This window comes from Neofelis nebulosa, chromosome 6 (assembly GCF_028018385.1).
Source record: "Neofelis nebulosa isolate mNeoNeb1 chromosome 6, mNeoNeb1.pri, whole genome shotgun sequence".
Lineage (NCBI taxonomy): Eukaryota > Metazoa > Chordata > Mammalia > Carnivora > Felidae > Neofelis > Neofelis nebulosa.
In genome coordinates this window covers 133533007-133560679 of record NC_080787.1, presented here as the reverse complement: position 1 = coordinate 133560679, position 27673 = coordinate 133533007, and the positions used below count along the sequence as shown (strand labels likewise).

Below are 27673 nucleotides of genomic sequence, written 5' to 3'. Positions count from 1 at the left end.
CCCCCCCCCCGGCCATTTTTTTAAGTTTCAGGCCTCACAAAATCTGGCTTCGCCCTGGATGGGTACTGTATTGTTTTCCTCATTTTGCAAAGAGGGGTAAAGGAAACTGCCCAAGATCACACTCTTGTTAGTGGGGCAACACCGACAACGGCCTGACCCCAGAGCCCAAGCTCTTAGCCACTGGAGGTGAGGACAGCCGGGAGAGCACCAGTGTCGCCAACGGCGGGCCGGAAAGTCGGCGCCCAAGTCCCTGCGAGCGGCCAACGCGGGCAGGCTGGGGTCGGAGGGGATCACCCCGCGGAGGCTCCCCGCCCCTTCCTCCCCTTCCCCTTCTCCTTTTCCGCGCCGCCGAGTCGGAGCCGCGTTGCTCGCCCGGCGGCCGTCCAGGCGGCCCGCTTCCCCTCGGTGCCCGCGCCGGGCCGCGGGATCGGGCCCCAGAACTTTCCGAGGAGGAGAAACTTGGCGGCGTGTTGGGAGGACTGGAAGGTGAGGCGCTCGGCAGGCCGGGAGGCGGCGGCGGGGAGCCGGGGTGCGCGCGGGCGGGGGTTGGGGGGGCGCCGGCGCGCAGGTGGGCGCGCGGGCCCGGCGGCCGCGGGGCTGCAGGTGCCGGAGGCCGGCGGGGCGGGGCGAGGCGGGGCCGTCGCGGGATTCGAGGACCCCAGGCCCGGCGGCTCCCGCGCGCTGAGGGGCGCGCTGGCCGCCGGCGGGTCGGCTCCGTGCGGTTCGGGGCGCGCTTCCCCTTTCTCTGGGGTCGGCCGCAGCTCGCTACTGCGCGGGGCGGGGCGGGTGACGGTGACGAGGGAGCGGAGGAGCTGCCACCTACCGCCCGCCCCGCGGTCCCCGGGCGGGGGGGTGGGGGGGGCGTGTTTTGCCTTCTCTAGGCTCCGTGTGCGCAGAGCGGAGGGTGCGGGGAGGTCTGCGTTTACCGCAGGGTAATTTCTGAACCACCCCAAACGTGAGAATCTCAAGTTCAAGCGTAGCCTGTCCCCGGAGAGACTGAGTTGCTGGGAAGAAAATGACCGAGTGGCGGGGGGGGGGGGGGGGGGGGGGGAGTCCCCACTGACTTCGGGAGAAAAGGGACTGGGGACCGTGGTGCCCCCGACACCCTAGACAAGGCACAGAGCATTAGGGAGCTGGGTCCCCATGCTGGACGGCGGGCGGGACACGCTGCCGGAGGCGGTGGTCACCCTAGCTTTTGCAGGTGTGCAGCTGCGTTTTGTATCAGCGACGGCGCCCCTGTTTGTATGTGTGCTGGGTGGAGGGTTGGCTTAGTTTAGGGAGAGCGACCCCCGGGTGCTGGTTTCGTTTGCTTAAGTAAGCGTGAAGAAGGTCCGTAGAAGCCTCCTCGATTGAGAAAAATAGTGACAACTACAGTTACTCCGATGTCGTGGTTTTGAGCGTCTGTTTGGCCACTTGAAGGAAAGCAAATAGCTGCGAGGTGTTCAGGGAACGCATCATGACATTGTGAGGTTTATTATATTGCCTGGTGCGGGACAGCCTGAGGCCCCTCCCAGAAGCACCTGGAGAGTTTTTCAAAGTACACCTGTTGGGCCACCCCAGAGATCCCAAATCAGAAGTGGTGGGGGTGAAGCCCAGGCCTTGGCAATTTTTGTAAAAGCTTCCGTGGGGATTTTGCTGTGGGCGCTTGGTTAGGAATCAGGAAGTGGAAGAACTGGGCTCAACTCGGTGTGACTGTTGAACAAATTTTAAGCACAGTGTTTCCTCACCTGTAAAGTAGCCCCTAAGAACTTGTTATCAAGACCGGAGAGTATAGGATGTGTGGAAGTGTGTTGAGAGGGGGGAAATTGGAATAATGATCCAAAATTCTGGTTCGGTGGCAACAAAGGACACGTGCCTTTGGATGTTTGGATTAAGTGAGAGGGGAGTGGAAGGAAGAATGACCTTGCCAGGGAAAAGGAGTGTTTGTTTTCCGGGAGTCCAGTCTCTAACAGAGTTCGCGTAAACTGCAACTCAGAAAATCAGAATCATCTGGAAGAAATGCAAGCAAGCTCCAGCCTGCCCCATCCCTGGATGATGGTTTGAAAAATGCACCATGTATATTTCCTCTTCTAAAACACCAAAGGCTTTAGATTATTTTCACCTAGGCAAATCGAGAGCCAGTAATCCCCAATGTGTCCTCCCCTCAGGTAACCCCAATCAGGCTGAAGGCTACATGTTTCCCTGTGAAATGTGAATTTTGGTTCCATTACTCAACAGATGTGTGTTGAGGATCTTGATGTACCAGGCATTTCAGAAATACAAAGATGAATAAAATGCAGTTTAAAAAAACTTTTATTCTGGCCATCTCTGTCTAGTGGAGGACACGGATGTGAAAACCACAGTATAACCTGGTTCAGATGACAGTAAATGTATAGAATGAACAAAGTTCCATGTGGCTCAGAAGAAAGAGCAGCCCCATCAGCCTTAGGGGAAGGGCATCCGTAAGAGGTGACCTAGGATCTGGGTAAACAGCACCCTTCCGTAAAAGCTTTGAGGACTGAAGATTCTATGTGTAGTCAAATCTGTGTTCTTATTTTTCAATCTGATGAAATTCTAGTGTAATCATATGCTGACAATCTAAAGTAGAAATGACTTTTGGTTTCATGATGACTCTCTTTAAAATTTTCTAGGCTTTCTATCACTTTATCTTTGTAAGTCTCAGCTGTGTCTACAGTTAATCCAAGAAAGGGTTGTTAAAACACACACACACACACACACACACACACCACACACCTTCAATGTGTGTTGCATTCTTACTATTTAGCTCCATTTAAAAATAATATTCAGATAGCCTTTTAGTTATATCCACTTTGAAAATATGATTTTTTTTTTTTTTTTGGTGCTTCTCATTGTGTTAATTGGGAAAACTTCAAGTGATTTAGTAGAGGAGAGGGCACAAAAGGAAAGCTGTAAGTGGAATAAACAGGAATAATTAGAAGGAGGTGGGGGCATCTGGGTGGCTCAGTCGATTAAGCATCTGATTCTTGATTTTGGCTCAGGTCATGATCTTACGGTTTGTGAGTTTGAGCCCCACAGCACAGAGCCTGCTTGGGATTTTCTCTTTCCCTCTCTCTCTGCACCCCCCTCCTCTCTCAAATAAGTAAATTTCAAATTAAGAAAGGAGTTTAAGAGGAGAATGAAGTTTGACAGAATTGGTGGTGGAGAGGGGTAGGTACTTGTGGGGAGGGAAGAGTGAAAAAGAAATGGATAAATCAAACATGGCCACCAGCTTCTTCAGGGATCTGTTGTCTTCTGCGTTCTGATCCCATGCGTATGGACTCTTAGTTTTCAGTCATTTCAAAACATGAGAGGAAGCCGTATAATGTGTTAGTTAAAGCGTGGGCTCAACAGTTCTGAGTTTGAATAACTTACTAGCCGGTAACTTTGTGTCGGCTCATTTGTAAAATGAGGATAATATGACCTACCTACAGGAGACTTGTGAGGATTAACAGCTATGATGCTTAGGAGGCACCTGGCTGTGATTAAGCCCTCAATCACCAGTGGCTTCTGCTCTTGCTGTTCTTATGTCACCTCACTTGATCCTAGTGGCAACACCAGTCAGCCAGACAGATAGTTCTGTCCTTTTCCAGTTGGTGTTGGGTGTGGCTGGCTTGCAAAAGTCCTCTAGGTGGCTGAACTGAAGGGAGAAGCTCTGTGCTTCGCAGTTTTGTGTCTGTGTTTCTCCTCCACCAGGTTTCTACTATGGTTATGGCCAAAGTCGACCCTTCCTGGTGTTTCAAGGGGCAAAGGCTGTAGTTGTGGGCGTCTGTTACAAGGCTGCCACTAACCCCAGCACCCAGTGTCTGTCCACTTCTCCTTGATTTCTATGGAAATTACATTTTTCTGAGGCTTATGGATGGGACTGGGAGAGGGAGACAGTGGGAAAGCCATGAGGAAGGCTTCTATGGAAGAGCTGTAAAAGGGGGAGCCCGTCTCTCCAGCTTCCAGTAATGTGTTGTCATATTACCAGCAAAGTAGCCTTATTGCTCAGAGACTTAACTGCTTTCATCTGCAGCTGGTTGTTCTGGGGTACAAATAATACTTCCTTGCATATCCCCTTTCACATGAGTCTGGTCCCTGGAGAGGTGGGCGAGAGGATCATGGATCATGCATGGATCATGGCTGTGTAGGGAACTCATGGATGTGGGTCAGATTTTTAATTAGAATCTTAATTAGTAAATTGTGATGGAGAAGTATGACCAAGAATCTCTTCAATGTAAAACAAGGATGCAAAAAAGCATAAAGAAAACATTTTTGAGCGTAGACCCCAGCTTTGGTTCATTTTTTCTCCTTAATGAGGGTGTGCCTTTAATCTTCATGGATCATCGTTCTCTTTTTACATGCAAAGGATTCCCAATTTCGTAACTCTCAATTTAGCATTTTTAACCCCCGTCAAGCAATCAAAAATGTAAGTGCCTTAGGGTAGTGTTGGGTGTTGTCGGTGATACGGTAAAAAGTCACCAGATTGCTCAGGAAGCAGTGAAGAAACAATTGTTGAAGTGAATGTAAATGCTAAGTGGGTGTAGCACAGTCTCCCAAAAGGAGGGGACCAGAGTGCTCTCAAAAAGTTCAAGAAAGCCTCCTGGAGATGAGGGGCCTCAGCCTTCTTGTGGGAGTGAGAATAGCCTTCAAACCCTGGTCACCTGAGGGTGCAGGAGCAGTGGATGGCATTAGGGATAGAAAGCTACAGGAGTGGGGCGCCTGGGTGGCGCAGTCGGTTAAGCGTCTGACTTCAGCCAGGTCACGATCTCGCGGTCCGTGAGTTCGAGCCCCGCGTCAGGCTCTGGGCTGATGGCTCGGAGCCTGGAGCCTGTTTCCGATTCTGTGTCTCCCTCTCTCTCTGCCCCTCCCCCGTTCATGCTCTGTCTCTCTCTGTCCCAAAAAATTAAAAAAAAAAAAACGTTGAAAAAAAAAAAAGAAAGCTACAGGAGTAAGAAGAGTACAGGATTGGGCGCCTGGGTGGCTCAGTCGGTTAAGCATCGGACTTCAGCTCAGCTCACGATCTCACAGTTTGTGAGTTCGAGCCCTGCGTCGGGCATTGTGCTGATAGCTCAGAGCCTGGAGCCTGTTTCAGAGTGTGTGTGTGTGTGTGTGTGTGTGTGTGTGTGTGTGTGTGTCTCCCCCACTCCTGCTGTCTCTCTCAAAAATAAAAATAAACATTAAAAAAAATTTCTTTTTTAAAAGAAGAGTACAGATAACTGGGACCTTGAGGCTGATTCTCCACAATCGGTCCCAGGGATCCCAAAAGACCAAAGCCGGTTTATTTGCTGGGCAGCCTCCATGGGAGAATACTAGTGGCAAGTCAAAGCTTCCTCTGCCAATTACAAGGCTCCCTGAAATCCACAAGATGTGATAGAAAATTGAGTGATTAGCTATGATAGGCATTAACTATTGAATATATTTGCTAAATGTATCAAAAATGCCTAAGAAAGTTCCAGTTAGAGCTGTGAAGAGCATTTATCAAAGTATAAATGATTCTTCCCTATTCTTAGAAAGGAGGTCAAATCAGGAAGCCATAGGATCCCCAGGAAAGGAAAGTGGAGGGGAGGTGTCTGGAGAGGACTTTGGGACCTTTGTTATCAGACACAAAGGCCCTTGAATCCTGCCCAGATGTCAGTAGGACCTGTGGGTCTGAGTCATACTAAGTAAACAAATCAGAACCTATCTACAGCATCCCATTTTTAGATTATTAATTTACATCTGAAAGATGAAAGTGCCCAGCAGTTCCATTTACTTTTTCAGAAGCAGGGTTAGGCATTTACATTATGGCAGGGGAAACCAGTTAAAGGCTGGAGGGCTACATGCTGAGAAGAGAGAACAGGAGAGTTGACTGACTGATCGTCAGAATAATGTCACGAAGCCACCGCAGCCTGTGATCTACCCTTGGCCAGTCAATGAACCAATGGCACCGTGCTAGAGATGCATTGACTGAAATGCTCCTCTTCGTCTCCCTTTCCAGGACTCCCAGGTCACCAGCCTTTGCTTATATTTGTCAACCACGGTAGGGATTCATGATTTTGATTTAGTTATGACAACCTCTCTTAAATCAGAGGTCATTTTTCTTAGGAGAAATTCTAATACGTGCCAACTTGCTTTTGAGTACTATTTGGGCAACTCTGCCAATTTTAGCTTCAGTGTATGTGTGTGAATTTCAAGGCACTCTTCTCACAGAGAATCAAATATTGGCTCAGCCTAAACTTGGAATAAGATCTGGCGAAAGATACAACTACAATGATAAGTGGGTTCTGAATTGGCCATCGGTTTGCACAAGTCCACAAACCTGAAGACTTCAGGCTAAAGGAAGGCAGAAGTAGCATCTGGAAGTAAGAGACACAGGTGAGTGGTGTGGAGGAAATGAGATGGTCTATGGCACCCCCAACAGCAACCCCTGGCCCCAGGGGTTAATTGCTTAGACTGGGCTTTTGGGGAGGGGGGACTAGAAGTGTGAACTGTTGAAGCTAATTTGTTGTCATTTTTGCCTGAGGATCAAAGGGAATGTAGTGTCGTTAGCAGCTTGAAGGTTTGGAATTTGGGAGTACATTGGAAGGCGGCCCCCAGGGCAGAGAAGGGTACAGTTCTCCGGAGCACTGTGAGCAGGTGCCCGACTGACTCTGGCACTGGGCTCATGCCCCTCTTGCCACCAACGGAACAGCCCTTGGCTGGGGACACGGGTGGGGTGTGTCTGTGATCAGAAGAAAAGTCATTTTTAATATATACATTATCCAGCACAGAACAAGATATTTGTAGTTAATGTTTGGGGGGGCAGAGAAGGGGGGGAAGTGAAGTTTTTAGCAAGCAAGAGGTAAATGGAACACTACCCATTATTATCAATTTGCAATGTGTAAAAGGTCATTTACTCTGTATAGGTGTTGACATTGCTTAATAAAGGTGTGAATGTGTCAAAATATATAAAGTTCAAATCTCTAGGGCTCAAGGGATCCTCAGGGGTACCCAAAGGTGGGTGTGGGTTAGGAGAAGGGATGAGGGGAAAATACAGTGAAATCTGTTTTACATGTTGAACTTCTGCGATATCATTATGAAAAAGTGTTTCTGCTTTCAGAAGAGTGCTCCTTACAAGAACTTTCAAAGGTTAAACTTTAGCCTAAATTATAGGGCTGCTATTTATTGGAAATATGAGTCTATCTCTGTGAATACAGAACTCAAGACATTGATTATGTAATTGTGGGATCAGATTTTTTTTGATCCTCGGTCCTTAATAATGAAATGGAAATGAAATGCCTTTGGCTTTCCTAAAGGCACCTGTGCTCATGACTTCTCTCTCTGACAACCATGGCTCTGTATCTGGAGACGAGCAGGCACATTTCTCTTCTTGGGTGCTTTGGGACTTTGTTAAGGATAATGTAAAGGAAGGGGTTCTGGGCAGAGTGTAGATGCACCAACCAGAGGGTCGCCCATAGAAGAGGCTGCAGAATCCAGCCTGGAGTGAGAAGGGATGGCAGGCTTGAGGGTAGCTGGGAGTCCTGGGAGAGAGGGATCCAGGAGCTAAGGAGGAAGATATGGGGACAAAAGCAATTGTGTTTAAACCAGGTAAAACTTCATTCCATATAAATGCAGTTCCTCACATTAAAGAATGCTGGGGCCACGTGGTTTTGCACAGCAAGAGACTGTGGGTTGTGATTCTGGTCCTGCTTCTGTTCTTGGCTTTGTGACCTTTGAATCTGCTTCCTTATATGTAAAATGAAAGTGTTAAACTAAGCACTTGGTGAGCTTCCTTCTTTGCTGACTACTTTGTGTCTCGGCAAATGTGTTTGCATGAATATCTATGGATGTGAATATCTGTGGCTCCTCTCAGTGCTCATTTCTCCTATTTTCAATTTCTCCTAACAAGAAATGAGGCTTCCTTTTTCTATGTATGTAGTACCACCATATGCAAAGGATATTTTTCAATAGCAAGTTCCATTTTTTGAGCTTCAGCAAAATTTGGGTGGAATCTTTCATTATAACAATTCAGGTTGTGAAAAAGTGCTGGGTTAATGCATTTTCGCAGTGTTTTCTTTCAAACGCTGAGCTGCGTTAGATACAAAATATAACATTAAATTGGCACGATCATTCATCTATTAGATACTGCATTTCATTTATAAATTTAATATTTGCTGGAAATATTTTCATCAAGAAAATAGCTCTGGGGCGCCTGGGTGTCTCAGTCAGTTAAGCGGCCCACTTCGGCTCAGGTCATGATCTCGCGGTCCGTGAGTTCAAGCCCCGCGTCGGGCTCTGTGCTGACAGCTCAGAGCCTGGAGCCTGTTTCAGATTCTGTGTCTCCCTCTCTCTGACCCTCCCCCGTTCATGCTCTGTCTCTCTCTGTCTCAAAAATAAATAAAGGTTTAAAAAAAAAATTAAAAAAAAATAGCTCTAGTATAACTGAGACATGAACACAAAGATTTCCCTTGTATAAATGGAAGTTTGGGGCACCTGGGTGGCTCTGTCAGTGGAGTGTCCAGCTCTTGATCTTGGCTCAGGTCATGGTCTCACAATTGTGAGATTGAACCCCAAGGCAGATCCTGTGCTGGGCGTGGAGCCTGCTTAAGATTCTCCCTCTGTCTCTGTCTGTCTTTTTCAAAAATAAATGAAGGAAGAAAGGAAGGAAGGAAGGACATTCACGGAACTTAATCCTGGCTACCTCTGGGGAATGGACTATTAAAGGGATGGTAAACTTCCAATTTTTACTTAGGTACTTTTGTTATATGAACATATATTAATTTTATAATTTTAGGACTCCTGGGTGGCTCAGTCGGTTAAGCGCCTGACTTCGGCTCAGGTCATGATCTCATGGCTTGTGGGTTCGAGCCCCGCATCAGGCTCTGTGCTGACTGCTCAGAGCCCGGAGCCTGCTTTGGATTCTGTGTCTCCCTGTATCTCTGTGCCTCCCCCACTCATAAGCTGTCTCTCTCTCTCAAAAATAAACATGAAAAAATTTTATAATTTCTTGTGTGATTTGTTACAGAATTAGCCTTAATGATCATCAAGTGTCTTTACTGGATTTGTAGACAATAATCACCATTTGACATAGGTAATTTAAGACCCAAATTTAAATAGTATCATTTTGTTAGATAACATAGAAAAATGAATACCTCTTCCCTGGTAGGTTTTGGAGTTAAAGATGTTCTTTTTGGTGTATATTTGGACAGGATTCATGTGATAGTTAATACAAGCAAAGACTTTTCTCCAACCACTTAAGGAATTTCGAACCCAGAGATGACAAATAAGTTTCATCATATTTGACTGTGGCTGCCTAGAGGGTTGTGTTGAGAAGAATCCAGAGATCCTATCTATGTTCACTAGGCAAGAATACCATGATCGGTAAATGGCCTGACAAAGGTACTAGAGGGTGAAGAAAATGGCGACGATTTGCCATGTATTTACCATCCTGAAGCCTAGAACTTTAGGTGATGAGTTTCTTTATGAAGGTAAATATTTCTTTTTATCCAAATATCTTAAGGACGTACTGTCTATACTAAGTATTATACTTAGTATTTTACATAGCGAGTGGATAGGTTCCTGATAAGTCATGTTAAGATTGTAAGAACAGGAATCTTTTCTATTCCTCATAGAAGCAGGCATGATAGCACAGCTAAAAGAGTTGCTCAAGAAGTAACAATGAATGGAATAAATGATTTATCTTGGCAATATGAGATAATATCTAATAAAGATAATTCAGTATGATTGAGCATCAGTCAAAATAATTTCAAAACATTTACCAATATAGATGTTAAGCTAAAAAATTGAGTACTGTAATTTACAGTTTTGTTTTGTGGCCCTCTTAAGGCATCTGTTTGTTCCAAGGAGGAGCTAAATAGTTCAGGTGCATGAAAGACTAGCTCAATTTTTACATTTGTTGTTTAAGAGGGCACAATATTACATATATGCTGGATGTAGGAGAGAAGAATATACATATTTTCTTAAGGATGAACTGATAGAAAAGAAAACAAAATCCTCCCAATCCCATTTTTTTTTTTTTCTCAGAAAAAAGAGGAAGGCACTTAGTCACTGGGTAATGTGAAGCTTCCAGCATACTGGGTCTTCAATGATCTCAGACTGATTTTAAAAACTCACATTTGGATGACCTCCTGCTTACAGCCACATGAACAAGATATTCATTTATTCAACAATCTCTGTTGAGCATTTACTACATGCAAAGCACTGTTCAGGCTCTGGGAATAGAGTAGTGGATAAGAGACTGAGCCCCTGACCCATGTTGTTCATCACAGCTGAGAAAATGAAATGTCTGCAGGGCGCCTTGCCCAACATGGTAGAATTGGGACTTAATTCTAAATTTTGTGTTCTATCCTGTATTCTATAGTGCCTCATGTAATTTTGGAGGACTCTGATCAGATATCAACAAGATGGTTCTGTCTACCTTTTCTTTGCTCTTACCTTGCTGGTGGTTTACTCTTTTCCAACCTACGTGGCTTGGGATGGATGCAGAGAGAGATCCTGTCCATGGGAGTCACTTATACCCTTTTCTGGTACTCGGGCAAATCCTATTTAACTTCTGAATAGCAACCTAGAATGATGTTATCAAAAATGACTTTTGAGGGGGCGCCTGGGTGGCTCAGTCAGTTAAGCGTGTGACTTCAGCTCAGGTCATGATCTTGTGGTTCGTAAGTTTGAGCCCTGCATCGGGCTCTCTACTGTCAGCACAGAGCCTGCTTTGGATCCTCTGCCCCTATCTCTGTCTGCCCCTCCCCTCCCAAAATAAGCATTAAAAAAAATATATATAAGTAAAATAATTGAAGCAGTATTTTTTCAAACTCTTGTTTTAATTTGGTAGAATGAAACCAGTATTAAAAAAAAAAAGGGTGCATCACTATTAGTAAGATAAGTATACGAACTTCATGAATGTGTTTGTGTTGAGTTGCGACATGAAAATTTTTTTCTTCCTGTTGATTGTGGTCAGAAATATTTGAAACATCGGCTTAAAAGGCCATCAGGTAAGATACTGCTGGTGACAAAAATAAAAGTAGGTGATTATCCTTAGCAATCATTTGAATGTGTTGTTTACCTAAAAGGATCATAGCAACAAAGTAGAATTTGTGTGATGAAAGTCCTAGTGGAAGTTATTTGGCATCTGAATACGTGTCTGAACAGATTTTTTTTTTTTTCATGAAACACGTTGCAGTTACCGGTTTCCCTGTGTCCGATTCTTTTGCTTATTGCGGTTTCCTGTATTGAGTGGTTTCGTTATTTTTTGAAATATATTTTGCAATTTAATTGCATGGCATATAGAGAAATTTGGGAAAATATCTATTTGGGGCAATGTCCTATAATATGATTATGATGAAGTCTACAAGGGGTGCTTGGGTGGCTCGGTTGGTTAAGTGTCCAACTTCGGCTGAGGTCATGATCTAACAGTTTGTGAGTTTGAGCCCCACGTCGGGCTTATCGGGCTTTGTGCTGACAGCTCAGAGCCTGGAGCCTGCTTCTGATTCTGTGTCTCCCTCTCTCTACCCCTTGCCCACCATCCATCTCTCACTCACTCTCTCTCTCTCTCTCTCTCTCTCTCTCTCTCCCTCTCCCTCTCTCTCCCTCTCAAAATTAGATAAACATTAAAAAATTTAAAGTCTATTGCTGATTACTTTAATATAAATTGTTAAATATAACATACCAAGTTGTTTTGAAATTATTTTTCTCACTTAATTTGTGAATGTTTGCCAGTGGATTTTGCCTGAGGATATTATTTGTAGTAAAGGTAATGGACATAGTTCCCTAAATTGGGGGATTTCATAGACTATAGGAAAATGTCATTAATTTGGAATTTGATCATTGGATGATTGGACTGATACTTTGGAAAGAAAGAGCTTATTGCTTTAAAGCCATGTAAAGGATTTTATGAGTTTTAAATCTGTGTAAAAATACAGTTTTGGTAGCACTTAAGAAAGAAGTCCACTTTTTTGTGCTGTAATTTGTTTCAGAGATATGTACGGAAATTCAGTTATTGAATTAGCCAGGACAGAGATTTAAATATCCTATGCTTGTTCTTTGAAAGGCATGGTTTTATTCCCTAGAATAGATTTATAATCTAATTATGGAGACAGAAATGTAAAAGAAAGCTTGCCTTAAAAGAGCATAGAGATGTTTTGTTTTGCTTTTTTTTCCTCCTCGGACAACAAGAGAACAACATCCAAAAGATAAAATTTAGAGGTTCTAGGTAGGAAAGCTGAGTGAGCTGTGGTTGCTGGTCTCAAAGACTTTGCAGTAGAATTGCATTATGGGCACGTTTAATTTACTTGAGTTCAACCAGTCAAGATCAAGAGAAAGAAAGAACGCCTCAGTCAGTGCCGGAGGTTGGACCTAGCATTCCATGCAATAGGTATACATCATGGGGAATGTGAATCTCGTGTTCCCTTCGTTGGTCTTAGTTCCACTCAGCTCCCATCAGACACACAAATGTTTTTAGTTCAACCCAGTCTCCACTCCACTTTCAACAATCTGACCTCCTACCTCATTTGAAAAAAAAAAAAATGGAGACTATAAATTGGGAATGGCTTCCTTCCCATTTGTCCTTCCCCATTCCTGCCATTTATCCTCCTCTTGCCTTGGAAGTATCTTACTTAGTCAAGACCTGTCTTCACACCTGTAGGACTTTGCTCTCTCACTTATATGCCCTTCCTTATAGTTAGAGGCCGATATAGCACAGAGGATAAAAATCCTGGCTTTGGGGCCAGAGTCTGCCACATTAGAATGTGGTTTTGTACTTCTTAAATGTGTAGCCATGGGCATGTTGCTGAACTTCTCTATGCTTTAGTTTTCCCATTTGGAAAATGGGACTAGTAATAGGACTGCTGTGACATAAGGCAGGTTAAGGGCTTGGAACAGTATCTGGCGCAGGCTTTCAGTGAATGTTAGCTTCTACCATTCCCACTACTGCCACCATTAACCTACCAATCTCTGTCTCTACTCGTTTTTATTCCTTAGCCGGTATGTTTGCTGACCCCTTTCCTACTCTGGAAGAGAATAAAGCCAAACCTTCTCTTTACCCTGGGCCCCTTCTAACCACTACCTTCTCTCGCTCCTCCTCCTACCCAGGTGTTCTAAAGAATATTTAAGGTTAGGGGTGCCTGGGTGGCTCAGTCTGTTAAGCGTCAAACTCTTGGTCTTGGCTCAGGTCATGATCTCACGGTTCGTGAGTTCAAGCCCCACACCTGGCTCTGTGCTGGCAGCTCAGAGCCTGCTTGGGATCCTTCCTCCTTCCCTCCTCTTCTCTCTGCCCCTCCCCACTTGCGCGTGTGCTCTCTCTCAAACTTAAAATATTTAAGGTTAGTTGTCTCTACTTCTTTACCTCCTATTAGCTTTTCTTTTTGCAAATGGTTTTTAATGAGATATTGACTAGATACACAAATTATAAAGTATTTTCTATTTTTTTTTTAAAGATTTTGTTCTTAAGTAATCTTTAAACCCAATGTGGGGCTCAAACTCAAAACCCCTGAGATGAAGAGTCCCATGCTCAACTGACTGAGCCACCCAGGTGCCCCTGAACATTCTTGTACATACATCCTGGCATACATATGCATACATTTTCTAGGATTTATAACAAATAATGGTATTTCTGGGATATTTAGTATGTACCCCTTTGTATTCATTGAATGTTATAAATTGTTCAAAGTGGTTATGCTATTTGACACTTCCATCAGAAGTATATGTGTTCTTGTCAGACTTTTAAATTTTGCAGTGTGAAATGGTATCTGATATTTCCTTCCTTCCTTGTAAGCTCTACTTCTTTTTTTTTTTTTTAATGTTTTTTAATTTTTGAGAGAGACAGAGCATGAGCAAGGGAGGGCAGAGAGAGAGAAAGACACAGAATCAGAAGCAGGCTCCAGATACCAAGCGTGTCTGCACAGAGCCGGATGTGGGGCTCGAACCCACGAACCGCGAGACCATGACCTGAGCCGAAGTCGGACGCTTAACCAACTGAGCCACCTAGGTGCCCCATAAGCTCTACTTCTAACTAGGGCTCTAACTCATGACCCTGAAGTCAAGAAGCAAAAGGTTTACCAACTAAGCCAGTCAGGTGCTCCTGGTTTCTGATATTTTTGAATTATGTTACCTGATTACTAAGGAAGTCAACAGTCTTTTCATTTCTTTCTTGCCCATTTCAGTTTATTCTTCAGTTAAGTGCCTATTTATATGTTTTGCCCAGTCTTCTTTTGGATGGTTTGTCTTTCTTTTATTTTTAGTAGTTCTTTATAATTCTGGGATAAGAAGCCTCATCCACATTTGTGGGTGGTCTTTTTATTTTAGGTCTTCTTCCCCTCCTCCAACTGCTTTGAAATTTTTTCTTTGTCATTGGTTTCCAGCAATATGATGATGTGCCTTGATGTGGTTTTCTTTTCTTAAAAGAACTTACTAAGATATAATTCATATGCAGCACAATTTAGTCATTTAATGTATGCAGTTCTATGGCTTTTGGTGCATTCATAAAGTTGTACAACTATCACCATAATCAATTCTAGAACATTTTCATTATCTTAACAAAGAAACCTCATCGCCCCCAATCCTTCCGTCTCCCCAGCCCTAGGCAACTGCTAATCTGCTTTCTGTCTCTCTATTTGCTTATCTTGGGCATTTCATATAAATGGAATCATACAATATGTGGTCCTTTGTTACTGATTTTTTTTTTCCATGTAACAATGCTTTCAAAGGTCATCCATGTTGTAGCATGTAGCATTTCTTTTTACTGCTGAATGAATCTTTGTATGGATATACCATATTTTATTCATTTGTCAAAAAGACTATTCTTTCCTCCTTGAATAGTCTTGGCACTCATAAAAAAAAAAATCACCTGCCCATAGGTGTATGTGTTTGTTTTGGGACTTTCTATTCTATTTCATTGGTCTATATCTACTCTTACGTGAGTACAACATTGTCTTGATTCCTGTAGCTTGATAGTAAGTTTTGAATTTGGGAAGTTATGGTAAGCCCTCCAACTTTGATCTTGTTTTTCAAAATTGTTTTGGTTATTATGATTCCCTTAATTTCCATATGTATTCAGGAGCACCTCTCAATTTCTGCATAGAAGTTAGCTAGAATTCTTATAGAGCTTATGTTACACTTGTAGATCAGTTTCAAGTGTGACATTCTTTATTTCTAACAACGTGTCTTCATTTCCTTCAGAGTCCTCACTGGTCGCATCTTTCATGTCCCTATTTCAACTACAGTTTGTTGAAGACTTTCTATCCTGTTTCTCAGAATTATTCCAGCTTCCACCTACTGCATGATTCCAATAGGAATCCATATTTTTATTTGTTATAACTGCATATCACTTCCAGGCACCAAAGTCTGTATGAGTTTTCTATTGCTGCCATAACAAATCAACATAAACTTAATGGCTTAAAACCCCTATTTTGTTACTTCACAGTTGTGTAAATCACAGGTCTGAGCTGACCCATCAGTATCTCCTTAGCATTATCTCTCATTATCTATCAGTTCTTTATGTATTCTAAGCTCTGCTGATAACAAGCAGCTGATAGTTTCCCGAAGATACCAGGCCATTTATGTATCCATGCACTTCTTATGGTCTTCCCTTTACCTAGTGTACTGGTTCAAGCTGTTATAACAAATTGCCATAGACTGGGTGGCTTAAACATTTATTTGTCACAGTTTTAGAGGCTGGAAGTCCAAGATTAGGGTGCCAGCAGGATTGAGATTTTGATGAGAACCCTCTTCCTGGTTATGTCCTCACATGGCCTTTCCTTAATATTGCATCCAGAGGGCAAGTGAGCTCTGGTGTCTTCATCTCCATATAATTTTTGAGAATCCCATCACTAGGGCTCTACCTTCATGATGTCCTCTAAACCTGATTATCTCCTAAAGGCCCCACCTATAAAAACCATAACATTTGGGGGTGAGACCTTCAACATTTCAGGAGAACACAAACATTCAGTCTATAGCATTATGTTCCTCACTCCCCCAAGTTTATGTCCTTCTCTCATGTAAAATACATCCATTGCATCCCAACTGCTCCAAAAGTCATAACTCATTCCAGCATCAATTCCAAAGTCCAAAGTTCTCTCAGTATCATCTAAATCAGCTATGGGTTAGACTTGTATGATTCAGCCTGAGGCTGAATTTCAAACAAGCTGTAAACCTGTGAAACCAACAAGTTATGTGGTTCCTACCTATGCTGGTGGGATGGGCATAAGATACACATCCCCATTCCAAAAGGGAGAAATTAGGAGAAAAGGAAGGGATGGTGAGTCTCAAGTCTATAACCTAGGAAGGCATACTCCATTAGACCTTAAGATTTGAGAATAATCTCCTTGGGCTGGACAGACTACCGTTTGGACCCCCTGGGGCAATGGATCTGGCTCTGTTGCTCTGCCAGGGGTGGGCTTTGTTCCCTCGTCTCTGGGTAGCCCCAATCACACAACTTTGCTGGACAGTGGTCCCACCCTTTGAAACCAAGGTAGGGGTAGCCTTGCCCCCTGGGCCCATGTACTCAAGGTCTGTGGTGAGAGTGGGTAGCCCCTATTATCTCTGAATCCCCCCTCAGTGTGTTTCTTCCTTTGTCTTAAAGAATAGTGTGTGGGGCGCTTGGGTGGCTCAGTCAGTTGGGTGTCCGACTTTGGCTTAGGTCATGATCTCATTGTCCTTGAGTTCGAGCCCCGTGTTGGACTCTGTGCTGACAGCTCAGAGCCTGGAGCCTGCTTCAGATTCTGTGTCTCCCTCTCTCTCTGCCCCTCCCCCACTCACGCTCTGTTTCTCTCAAAAGTAAATGTTAAAAAAAACACAAAACAATAGCGCATGTTTGAAACCAAATAATTCTAAGGTCCTGTAGGATCTGAGAAGTCTGATAGCCTTCCTTTATTTTGTCCCACCTCTATTCAAACTGGCACTGTTCCTTTTGGAGTGGTTGATTAGGTCCATGGTTCACACCTATACTAATCTTATCAAATGGTCAGACACACACTATTCTCTTCCAAACATGCTTTCTCATTTTTGACATTTTGGATAAGATGAGAATTTTCTAAATATTTAAGTTCTGTTTCCTTCCTTTTTGCTTCACAATTCTTTCTTCAATATATTGCTCTCTTTTTGTATTTTACTACAAGCTGTCAGGAGGAACCAAGTCACTCCTTCAAAACTTTGCTTAGAAATCTCTTTGTCTAAATATCCAATTTCATTGCTTGCAAGTTCTTCCTTCCACGAAACAATAGAATCCAGGCAAGTTCTTTGCCACTTTTTAACAAGGATTGCCTTTCTCCATGGTCTAATGACTTGTTCCTCATCTGTGCTCATCCTCATCAGAATGACCTTTACCATCCATATTTCTACCAATATTTTGTACGTGATTATAGGTATGTTCTCAAAGAAGCTGGAAGCTTTCTCTATGGCTCTCCTCTCATTCTTTGCTCTCGCCAGAATCTCCTTTAAAAGTCTCTACGAGCAATCTCGGCTTTTCCTAGCATGTGCCTCAGATCTCTTCCAGCCTCTTCCCAGTTCCAAAGTTTCATCCGTATTTTTAGGTATTTGCTATAGCACTTACTCATTTTTCAGTACTTAGTTCAGGATGCTATAATAAATTACCATTGACTGGGTGGCTTAAACAACAAACATTTCTCACAGTCCTGAAGGCTGAAAGTCCAAGATCTGGGCATCAGCATGATTGGATTTTAGTAAGGGCCCTGTTCCTGGTTACACGCTGATATAACCTTTCCTTGGTTTGTGCATGCAAAGAGATTGAGAGAGCTCTGGTCTTATCCACTTATAAGGACACTAATCCGATCTTTGGGGCTCTACCCTCATGACCTTATCTAAACTGGAGTCTCTTCCAAAGGCCCCATCTCCAAATACTGTCCCATTGGGGATTAGGCCTTCAACATAGAAATTTGCGGGGAACACACACTCAGTCCGTTGCACCTAGCATGTTCCTCCCACTCAATGTCTTTGTCCTCTAAATGTATAGAATGATCTCTTCTAGAAAATTGGACTCTGCTGCTGAGTTGAGCAAAGTGCCCCAGTTGTATGTGTCCATAATAACCTGTGTCCATAATAACCTGTAGTTCTTCAGCTTCACTTACCAGGCTGTATCAGAATTACCTTTCCCATGTCGGTCACCTTGATAGTCTGCACCTCTCAACTACACACAGGCCTTAGTAATTGCCTGGTACGTAGTGGCAACTAAAGAATGTTTGGACTGAACTAGGTAGAGGAAATTATGATTACATTTAACCACATAAGTTAAAACTTCTGTCAAACAAATACAGATTAAAAGGCAGATAAACAACTGGTTTAAAAAAAGTTGCAATGAGTGACAGGGAGAAGGTTGATAAACTGTAATATATTTTATTTTTTAATTTTTTTAACATTTATTCATTTTTGAGAGACAGATCATGAGTGGGGAAGGAGCAGAGAGAGAGGGAGACACAGAATCCGAAGCAGGCTCCAGGCTCTGAGCTGTCAGCACAGAGCCTGACGTGGAGCTTGAACTCACGAACTGCAAGATCATGATCTAAGCCGAAGTCAGATGCTCGACCGACTGAGCCACCCAGGGCCCCCACCCCCACCCTGTGTAATATATTTTAGAAAAAAAACATTGTCCCCAGTATGTAAAGGGGGAAAGGTGATGACTGTAAGTCACAAAAGAGGAACTATAAAGAACTAACCAAAGGTGGAAAATGCTCAAACTCCCTAGAAATCAAAATATGCAAATCAAAATGATGTCATTTTTTCCTAATCACTTTATCCAATATAAAGATCTTGGGGTGTTTGGCTGGCTCGGTCAGTGGAGCATGTGACTCTTGATCTTGGGGTTGTTTGAGTCCCATGTTGGGTATAGAAATTAAAAAAAAAAGGGGCGCCTGGGTGGCGCAGTCGGTTAAGCGTCCGACTTCAGCCAGGTCACGATCTCGCGGTCCGTGAGTTCGAGCCCCGCGTCAGGCTCTGGGCTGATGGCTCGGAGCCTGGAGCCTGTTTCCGATTCTGTGTCTCCCTCTCTCTCTGCCCCTCCCCCGTTCATGCTCTGTCTCTCTCTGTCGCAAAAATAAATAAAAAACGTTGAAAAAAAAAATTAAAAAAAAAAAAAATCTTGTGTGGCCTATAATGCCTATGAAAGATACATGTGGCTACCAGAAATAGAGTTTAAGCCCTTTGGGAAAGCAGTTCCACAGTCTAGAGTCTTACAATATGTAGACTCTTTGGCTAGAAAATTCTTCCTATAGATATCCATCCTAAAGAAACATTTTGAAATTTATTTTTTAAATTGGACTTTTATTTTTCTAATAGGTATATATTTAAATGTTTTTCAATTCAAAAGGCATTCAAGAGTGGACACTGAAGCAGTTTGCTTGCTACTGTGAACCTCAGACCTGAGGATTTATGAAAAGAGTAATATTGTTCATTATCCATCCAAATGCCTGTGTGTATGTGGTGGGAAGGGGTATTCTCCTCTGTCCACACTCCATTCGTACACAAGTGATAGCATGCTGTCTAAACCAGTCAGTATTTCCCAGTTTTACTTACAAATACTTGGAGATTATTACATGTCACGACATGAAGAGCTTCCTCTTGGTGAAGGGTGACAGTCCCTTTCTCTAAACCCTTGACAGTGCAGTATGTGTTAAAAATCGTCGAATCTTTGCCAATGTGATAAGTGAAAAATCTCAGCATAGTTTTAATTGGTATTTCTCAAGATGAAAAGGAGTGTCTTTTAGTAGATTTAAGAGCTGCCTGCTTACTCTTCACTAAATGAACTATGTTCCTATCCTTGCTCATTTTTCTGTTCTGTTGTTCTTTTCCTTACTGATCTGTAGAAGTGGTCTCTATATTAAAGAAAGTAGCCCTTTATCACGAGTCACAGTCCCCCACCTACCAGTCTGTTGTCTTTTAATGGTGCTCATGGTGTGAGCTCATGCCAAAAATTTGATTTTGTTAGATCGCTTGTCAATTTTTTTCACGGCTTTTGGAGTTTGTGTCAAACGTAGGAAGGCATTCCTTACCTCAGGAAATAATTTTAAGTATGCTGAACGCTTTATATGTAAAGATGTTTACTACATTCTTTGTAATTTTTTTTTAAAAAACTGATAATAGAGGCGCCTGGATGGCTCCGTCAGTTGAGCATCTGAGTCTTGATTTTGGCTCAGGTCATGACCCCAGGGTCGTGGGATGGAGCCCTGTGCTCTGTGCTGGGTGTGGAACCTGCTTAAGATTCTCTCTCTCAGGGGCGCCGGGGTGGCTCAGTTGGTTAAGTGTTCGACTTTGGCTCAGGTCATGATCTTGCAGTTCATGAGTTCGAGCCCACATCAGGCTCTGTGCTGACAGCTCAGAGCCTGGAGCCTGCTTCGGATTCTGTATCTCTCTCTCTCTCTCTCTCTCTCTGCCCCTCTCCAGCATGCTCTCTGTCTCAATAAATAAATAAAAAACAATTTAAAAAATTAATAAAGATTCTCTCTCTCTTCCCCTCTGCCCCTCTCACTTTCTATTTCTCTAAAATAAAAATAAAAAACTGATAATAACCTAGAAATACAATAATTGAAAAATGGTTGCTTTAATTGTGATATTGTTCTACAGCAAATTAGGATGTAACTTGTCTAATATTTACAGGTAGTTCCTCAGATGCCTAAAAATGGATGTTATGGGATGATGTTTGTGTTGAAATTGAGGCCAGAATCAAGACTGTATATATTCCAGATCATCTCAATGATATAAGGAATGGGAAGGAATAAATGGAGGCATATTAATAATTGTCACTGGATGGTGAGATGATGATGATTTAAAATGTCTTCCGGTTCTTCCGAGACTTCTAAAACAAGCCTGTCTTTTTGTAATAAGGAAAATACAACGTAGATACTATAGTTGCACACGCACCATATACTATGTGCTTTGTGAGGTTCATTTGCTTTGGCTCGACATTCTTCACACCCTCCGCAGCCCAGAAGTGGAGCAAAGAAAACCACAGTTGTTTGTGCAGAATAGAGCTAGTTTATCCAGATTTTCTTCTTTTCTTCCATTGTCAGATATCAGGATCTTAGGGAATGTTCTCTTTTATGTATTTCACCATTGAGAGAGTGCAGCTCAGATTACAATGGCGCCCTAAAATTAGCACATAATAGTGATTTTTTTATTTCTCTTTTAAATTCCTCCTCCTAAGACCGGCATGAATTTCTTTTTAAATTAAGCCCTTAATTGTACTTTTTTGGTTTCTACATCCTGATAACCGTGGGTAGAGGCTTTTTTTCTTAAGCTCTGCTGATTTATAACTTAGAAACAATAAAATATAACCAATCTCACTATACAGCTTGAGTTTTGATAAAGCTGTGTTTGGTAAAGTGTTTACCTTTGGAGCTGTCACCACAATTAAGATAAAGCATTTGCATTAGGAGATGACTGAGATTTGACTTTAAAAAATATAATTTTAAAGATCGAATGTGTTTTATTCTAATATATTCTGGAGCACTTATGAGAGAAACAGTTAATTTTAGAGTATTAAAAAGAGGCAAAGATGTTTCAAAAGTTAATGGCTTATGCAGTAACTATATATAGTTAAATAATTCACAAAGGAACTCTGCTTTGGTTATAGCATAAAGTTGTAATAAGCAAACTTGATAAAGAGCCATATGCTCCCTTAAATTCTTTGAGAGGCTGAGACTTCAAAGGAACAATTCTAGGCATTTTTGGAGTTTTGATTCCTTTTTTTTGTAAAGAAAAAAACTTTTTTAAGTTTTATTTATTTATTTTGAGAGAGACAGAGACAGTGCAAGCAGGGGAGTGGCAGAGAGAGAGGGAAGAATCCCAAGCAGGCTCCGCACCACCAGTGCAGAGCCAGATGCAGGGCTCAAACCCACGAACCGTGAGATCACGACCTGAGCTGAAACCAACAGTCAGATGCTCAACTGACTGAGCCACCCAGGTGTCCCTGAAGTTTTGATTTCTTTATATTTCCTTCACCTCCCCCCCCAACCCTGTAAAACTCTGTAAAGGCATTTTTTTTTCTCACAAGATGAATGATAACTGAGGCAATTGAGAGCATCCAAATCCTTCCTTTAGGATATTATATGTGAGTGTACCTGTATTAGCAAGACTGAAGACATTAAGATAATTAGAATGGAAATATAATAGTTTAGCAAACGTGATTAAGATTTCCCCAACAGAGCAGAGTGTTTCCCAGTGAAGAGACTGTTTCAAAGATCTAACCTCATTTCAAAAAAGGAACACTTAAACACACTTTCACCATGGCCCAGTCTCAGATTCTGAGTGTGCTGGTACCTTTACCAGGTTCTTTTCAGTGTGGTTCAGTGGATACTGGGGTTCAGTGGGAATGGGGATCAGCACTGCCATTCTGGCTGTTTTCATTTTTATTCCCTCATATTTCAGTGTTCTATGCCCCCTCCTCTCTGCCCATCCACTCCTTCTCCCCTGTTCCTTCCTACTATTCTTCTGTTCTGTTTTCTTCCTTAGCCTCTTTTCTGGGTATTGTGAAAGCAACAAAAAAGAGGCTCTTACTTCCAATTTCACTTTTTATTCTGAATACTTACATTTAACTTCTTAATCACTTTATGCTTCAGACAAAATGTCAATGCTAGATTGTATTAATATGCTTAATTTGCATTTGAGAAACGTAAGGTGAATTGGTCCAACCTGGAAATCTTCAGTTGAAAAGTTACTTTTTCAGTCTTTAGATAGAAAATTTTCCATCTGGTGCACCTGGGTGGCTCAGTTGGTTGGGCTTCCGACTTCGGCTCAGGTCATGATCTCACGGTTTGTGTTGACGGCTCAGAGCTTGGAGCCTGCTTCTGATCCTGTCTGTCTCTGTCTCCCCCTCTCTCTGTCTCCCCCTCTCTCTGTCTCCCCCTCTCTCCGTCTCCCCCTCTCTCCGTCTCCCCCTCTCTCCGTCTCCCCCTCTCTCCGTCTCCCCCCTCTCCGTCTCCCCCCTCTCCGTCTCCCCCCTCTCCGTCTCCCCCCTCTCCGTCTCCCCCCCGTCTCCTCCCCGTCTCCTCCCCCTCTGTCTCCCCCCCGTCTCCCCCCCTCTGTCTCCCCCCCGTCTCCCCCCCTCTGTCTCCCCTCATCTGTCTCCCCCCGTCTCCCCCCATCTGTCTCCCCCCACCTGTCTCCCCCCCCTCTGTCTCCCCCCCTCTGTCTCCCCCCATCTGTCTCCCCCCCCTCTGTCCCCCATCTGTCTCCCCCCCGTCTCCCCCCTCTGTCTCCCCCCTCTGTCTCCCCCCCTCTGTCTCCCCCTCCTCTGTCTCCCCCCCCTCTGTCTCCCCCCCCTCTGTCTCCCCCCCTCTCTGTCTCCCCCCTCTCTCTGTCTCCCCCCTCTCTCTGTCTCCCCCCTCTCTCTGTCTCCCCCCTCTCTCTCAAAAACATTTAAAAAGAAGAAGAAGAAACAAAGATCTGAGTGTTGGGTGTGCTGATGGCTACAGGATGTTATTGCATCTAGGTCTTCTCAGTAGACAGAACTAGGAAATGTTAACCTGTGTGTTACATGTACCTATGACTCTTTCTATATCCGTCTGTGTCTTTATTAAAGTAAACGTGAGCTCAGAATGTGATCTCCAACTCTAATCCAGTACTGTATGGCTTACTGTAGTCTTCCCCTCTCTTATCTGTGATCTCCCTCTCCAACAGTGAGAAAAGCCCGGCTTCCATTATCACCATCTGTTTACTAATTTTTCATTCCCACTATGCATGTGTGGTGGTTTCAGAACTGTTAACTTGTACCCCCACGGGAAACAACTTCGCCAACTGGAGTTCAGTGCTTATGTATGGTTTCTTTCACCTTTAGTCATTTCCAAAGTTACTTAGGTCAACACCTTTTTCCCTCCGGCTCCCTTTAGTGAGTTTGTACATTAGTAATTACAGTTAGATACTTTTGTCACAGCCTGCATTCATGACCTCCTGGATGATCTGTTGTTGTTGTTGTTGTTAAGTTTGCATATATTAAGGTTTACTTTTCGTAAATTAAGGTTTAATTCTATAGGTTTTGTCAAATGCATAGTGTTGTGTATCCCCTACTACGTTACCACACAGAATTGCTTCACGGTCCTTAAAACAAAAACAAATACAAAAAGTTCTGTGCTTCATCATGAGTAGTTGGTATTCTTCTCTCCCAAACTTCTGATGAGTTCAATCTGGTTTTCATCTCTACAGTATACCCTTTTCCAAAATGTTATGTGAATGGGGGGAGGGGGACTTTGGTGGCTCCGTCAGTTGAGCTTCTAACTTCGGCTCAGGTCACGATCTCAAGGTCCGTGAGTTCGAGCCCCGCGTCGGGCTCTGTGCTGACAGCTCAGAGCCTGGAGCCTGTTTCAGATTCTGTAACTCCCTCTCTCTCTGCCTCTCCCTTGCTCGCACTCCTTCTCCCTCTCAAAAATAAACAAACATTAAAAAAAAATGTTTTTTAATTACAAAATGTCATGTGGAAGATAACATGTGGAAGCATATAGTATGTAGTCTTTTGAAACTGCTAAGTCTACTTAGCAATATGCATTTAAGATTCTTCTATGTTGCATGAATTAGCTCATTCCTTTTGATTGCTGAAGAATGTTTTATTGTATGGGTGTGTATCATAGTTTGTTTACCGATTCATTTGAGGCACATCTTAGTTGCTCCCAGATTTTGGTGATTATGAATAAAGCTGCTAGACACATTTATGTGCCGACTTTTGTGTAGACATACGTTTTCTAATCACTTGAGTAAATACCAGGGAGAGCAGTGGCTGCATGGGATGGGATGTTTATGTTCAGCTCTGTAATAATCTGCCAAAGTGAATTCATATGTCCACAAACAATGATGGATTACTGCTCTACATGCTTGCTGGCATTTGGTATTGTCAGATTTGGGGGTTTTGGCCATTCTTATGCATGTGTAGTGGTACCTTGTTTTAATTTGCATTTCCCTAATAACAAATGGTGTTGAGCATCTTTTCATATGCGTTTATACCATCTATGTATCTCCTTTGGCGAGTGGCCTGTTTGGGTCTTTTGCCCATTTTTTAATTGGCGTTGTTGTTTTAAGTACTTTTTGTATGTCTGTGTACTTAAGACTTTATTAGATTTGTGGTTTGCAAATATTTTCTCCCAGTCTGTGATTTGTTGTTGGCATATGGATTTTGAAAGTTCTTCGGGTGATTCTGACCCTCTGGTTTTAAAGACCCAGATCTGATTGAGATAAGAGCATTGGGTCACTTCTTCTGCAGCTATCTTCTCTCTCTTCCCATTTCTTACTAGTCAGCCTCTCTGGGTCTTGATTGCCTCGTCTGTAAAATGAGGAATATTAAGTTACTTTCCAGAGAGCTGGTATCTTTCAATTTTCAGTTCTATGATTCCATGACCACCTGACCTTTTGAAACCCTCTTGGAATGCTACCAATATACAGTTAGATCTCCTTACCTTTCTAATTGCTTTCACAAAGGAAAAGAACTGCATGATCCAGACATTGAGAGTCTTTAATTTCTTTGTGGAATTTTATTACTCCCACTGCCTAAAAGCTCAACTGTTATGATGGCATGCCTGAGTGAAATAAATCTGTCAGTGACTTTAAAATGACAATAGGACGAAAATCTACTGGATCTGATCTCAGAGGTACCGCTCACAAAAGTGCCCACCATGTTTATCATGTATTGCAAATTTTGTACATTTGTAGGCAGGCGAGGAAACCATGGCAATTTAGAATTTCTCTATATCCTTCCTCTGTATAATTATTCCATCATGAAAGAGCAAACCCCATTTTCTATAAAAGTTTATTTTTCCTGCAAAAATGGTCCCTGAAGGACAGAACAGGAAAGTAACTCCAAGATATAAGAAAGACTCACAAAGAGTAGAGGTACAATACCTTGAAGATTATCTCCATTTGGAGTAATCTTAGGAAAGATATTAATGAACCTTAGAACAGTAACACAGAAAGTACAATAATAACTGCTAAAATTTCCTAACCAAAGAGAACTTGCAGAGGCTCTTAACCCCATCCCATGGTGTTATTAAATATGAAACATGAAGTCCTTTTTCCTTCACTTTTAGTATCTTGTATGGACTCAGATCTTCTAGAATGTTCTATTACCCATCTCGTTTCTGTTCTGGTCATGTGCCATTATGCCCATGTTGTCTTCTCTTAATGATTTTGTGGGAGTAGCACAGCACAGGCTATGGAATTAGTTTTGAACTTTATTACTTACTAGCTGAGAAATCTTTTGACAAGTTCTTTACCCTCCCTAACTTTTGTTTCCTCATGTGTACCATGGAGGTAATAATAGTACCTGCTTAGATTGCTGTGTCAAAGAAGCTAATGAAACATAAAGGTGCTTAGTGTGGTGCCTGGCATATATTTGTTGCTGCTGCTACTACTGCTGGCTTAGAGGAGGTCACCTAGGTGTTAATGTTTCAGTTGAGAAGACTAGAGGACCAAGGACATTTCAGGAGCCCAAGAAAGAGAGCGTTGTTGAAATTTCCTGGCAAAGTCGTCCTTGTAGAGACTACTACCCTTCCCAGAAGGCTCAGAAAGAATGGTCAGAGTAGTAAGAAAGAGTCCCAGAGAGAAGGGCAGGGCGCCAATGACAGTGGGAGAGAGGGTCCTTCCGAGCAGGAAGGAGTGGGGAATAACACCAGATAATGTAGAGAGATCCCAGATGAAAGACTTTCTATTGGCTTTCTGATTACAGAAGTACATCGGTAGAGTAGTGAGGGAGACAGAGGAGAGCTGACAACTGGGGACCTAAGTCTGACCTGGGAATGATGTTGAAGTAGAGCGCCCAAGCAGAGGTTGGTCTCAAGAAGTTTTGTGGTGGGGGGAGGGGTGGAGTGGAAGCAGAACTATAAAGTGTAGCTAGAGAAGATCTAAGGCTTGAGTTTAATTTTTTTCAAGCTAGGAGAAACTTTAATATGTTTGTTTACAGAGGAGAAAGCCAGTAGAGAGTTAAAGATGGACCTTGGAGGAGATACAGGGGTGTTGAATGACAGCACAAGTTTTTTGAAGAGTTGGGAAGGCATGAGAATTCACATGGAGGAATTAGCTCTGGGCAAAACAAGGGACAGGATGGATGAGAAAGACAAGCTCATAGGTGGTGGGACAGGGAAGAAATTGGGAGTTTGTTCTTGCTGATCTTGGCTTTTCAGGAAGTAGGAAGATGGTGAGGGTGTTTGAGATGGTTTGAGGAGAGGGATAAAGGTTTTGAAAAGCTCCCCAGCAAATGAGTGGCAAGCTGAATAAGCAATATTGGGCATAGCTCAGTCTTCAATCATGTTTTCATTTGTAGGAGTTTTTCTAGCAGTTCTCAACAGCCTGACTATGGGAGCATCGTAGGTAGTTGGATATGAGCTGGAGTTTTTTATAAACTTTTTATGGTTTTGAAGCTTTCAAAAACAAAAAGTTGAAAGAATGAACTCCCCTATATCCTAAATGCAGATTCACCAATTATTAATATTTACACATTTGCCTTATCATTTTCATATATGTGATATGTGTGTTGAACCATTGAATGTAAGTTAGACTTTGAGTGTTGAACCATAAACATTCCAGCATTTATCTCCTAGGAACCATGACCACCTTCTACATAATGACCGTACAACTATTACTCAAGAAATTTAACCTCAGGACAATAGTATTGAACGTATAGTCCATATTCAGGTTTCTTCAATTGTTTAAATATATATTTTTAAGATTTTTAAGTAATATCTACACCCAGTGTGGGGCTCAAACTCACAACCCCAAGATTAAGAGTCGTGTG

General features: G+C 42.8%; 1 protein-coding gene across 3 annotated transcripts in view; it reads left to right on the top strand.

The window, feature by feature from the left end:
* Window positions 1-347: 347 nt before the first annotated feature.
* PLAGL1 (PLAG1 like zinc finger 1) overlaps window positions 348-27673 on the top strand; it is a 111762-nt gene continuing 84436 nt past the window's right edge. For 2 of the 3 annotated variants that reach the window (XM_058735531.1, XM_058735534.1), the window contains exon 1: window positions 348-486. The gene's annotated coding sequence lies outside the window, so the exon portion shown is untranslated. The remainder of the gene's footprint in view (window positions 487-27673) is intronic. The other variant, XM_058735533.1, reaches the window with a different exon arrangement.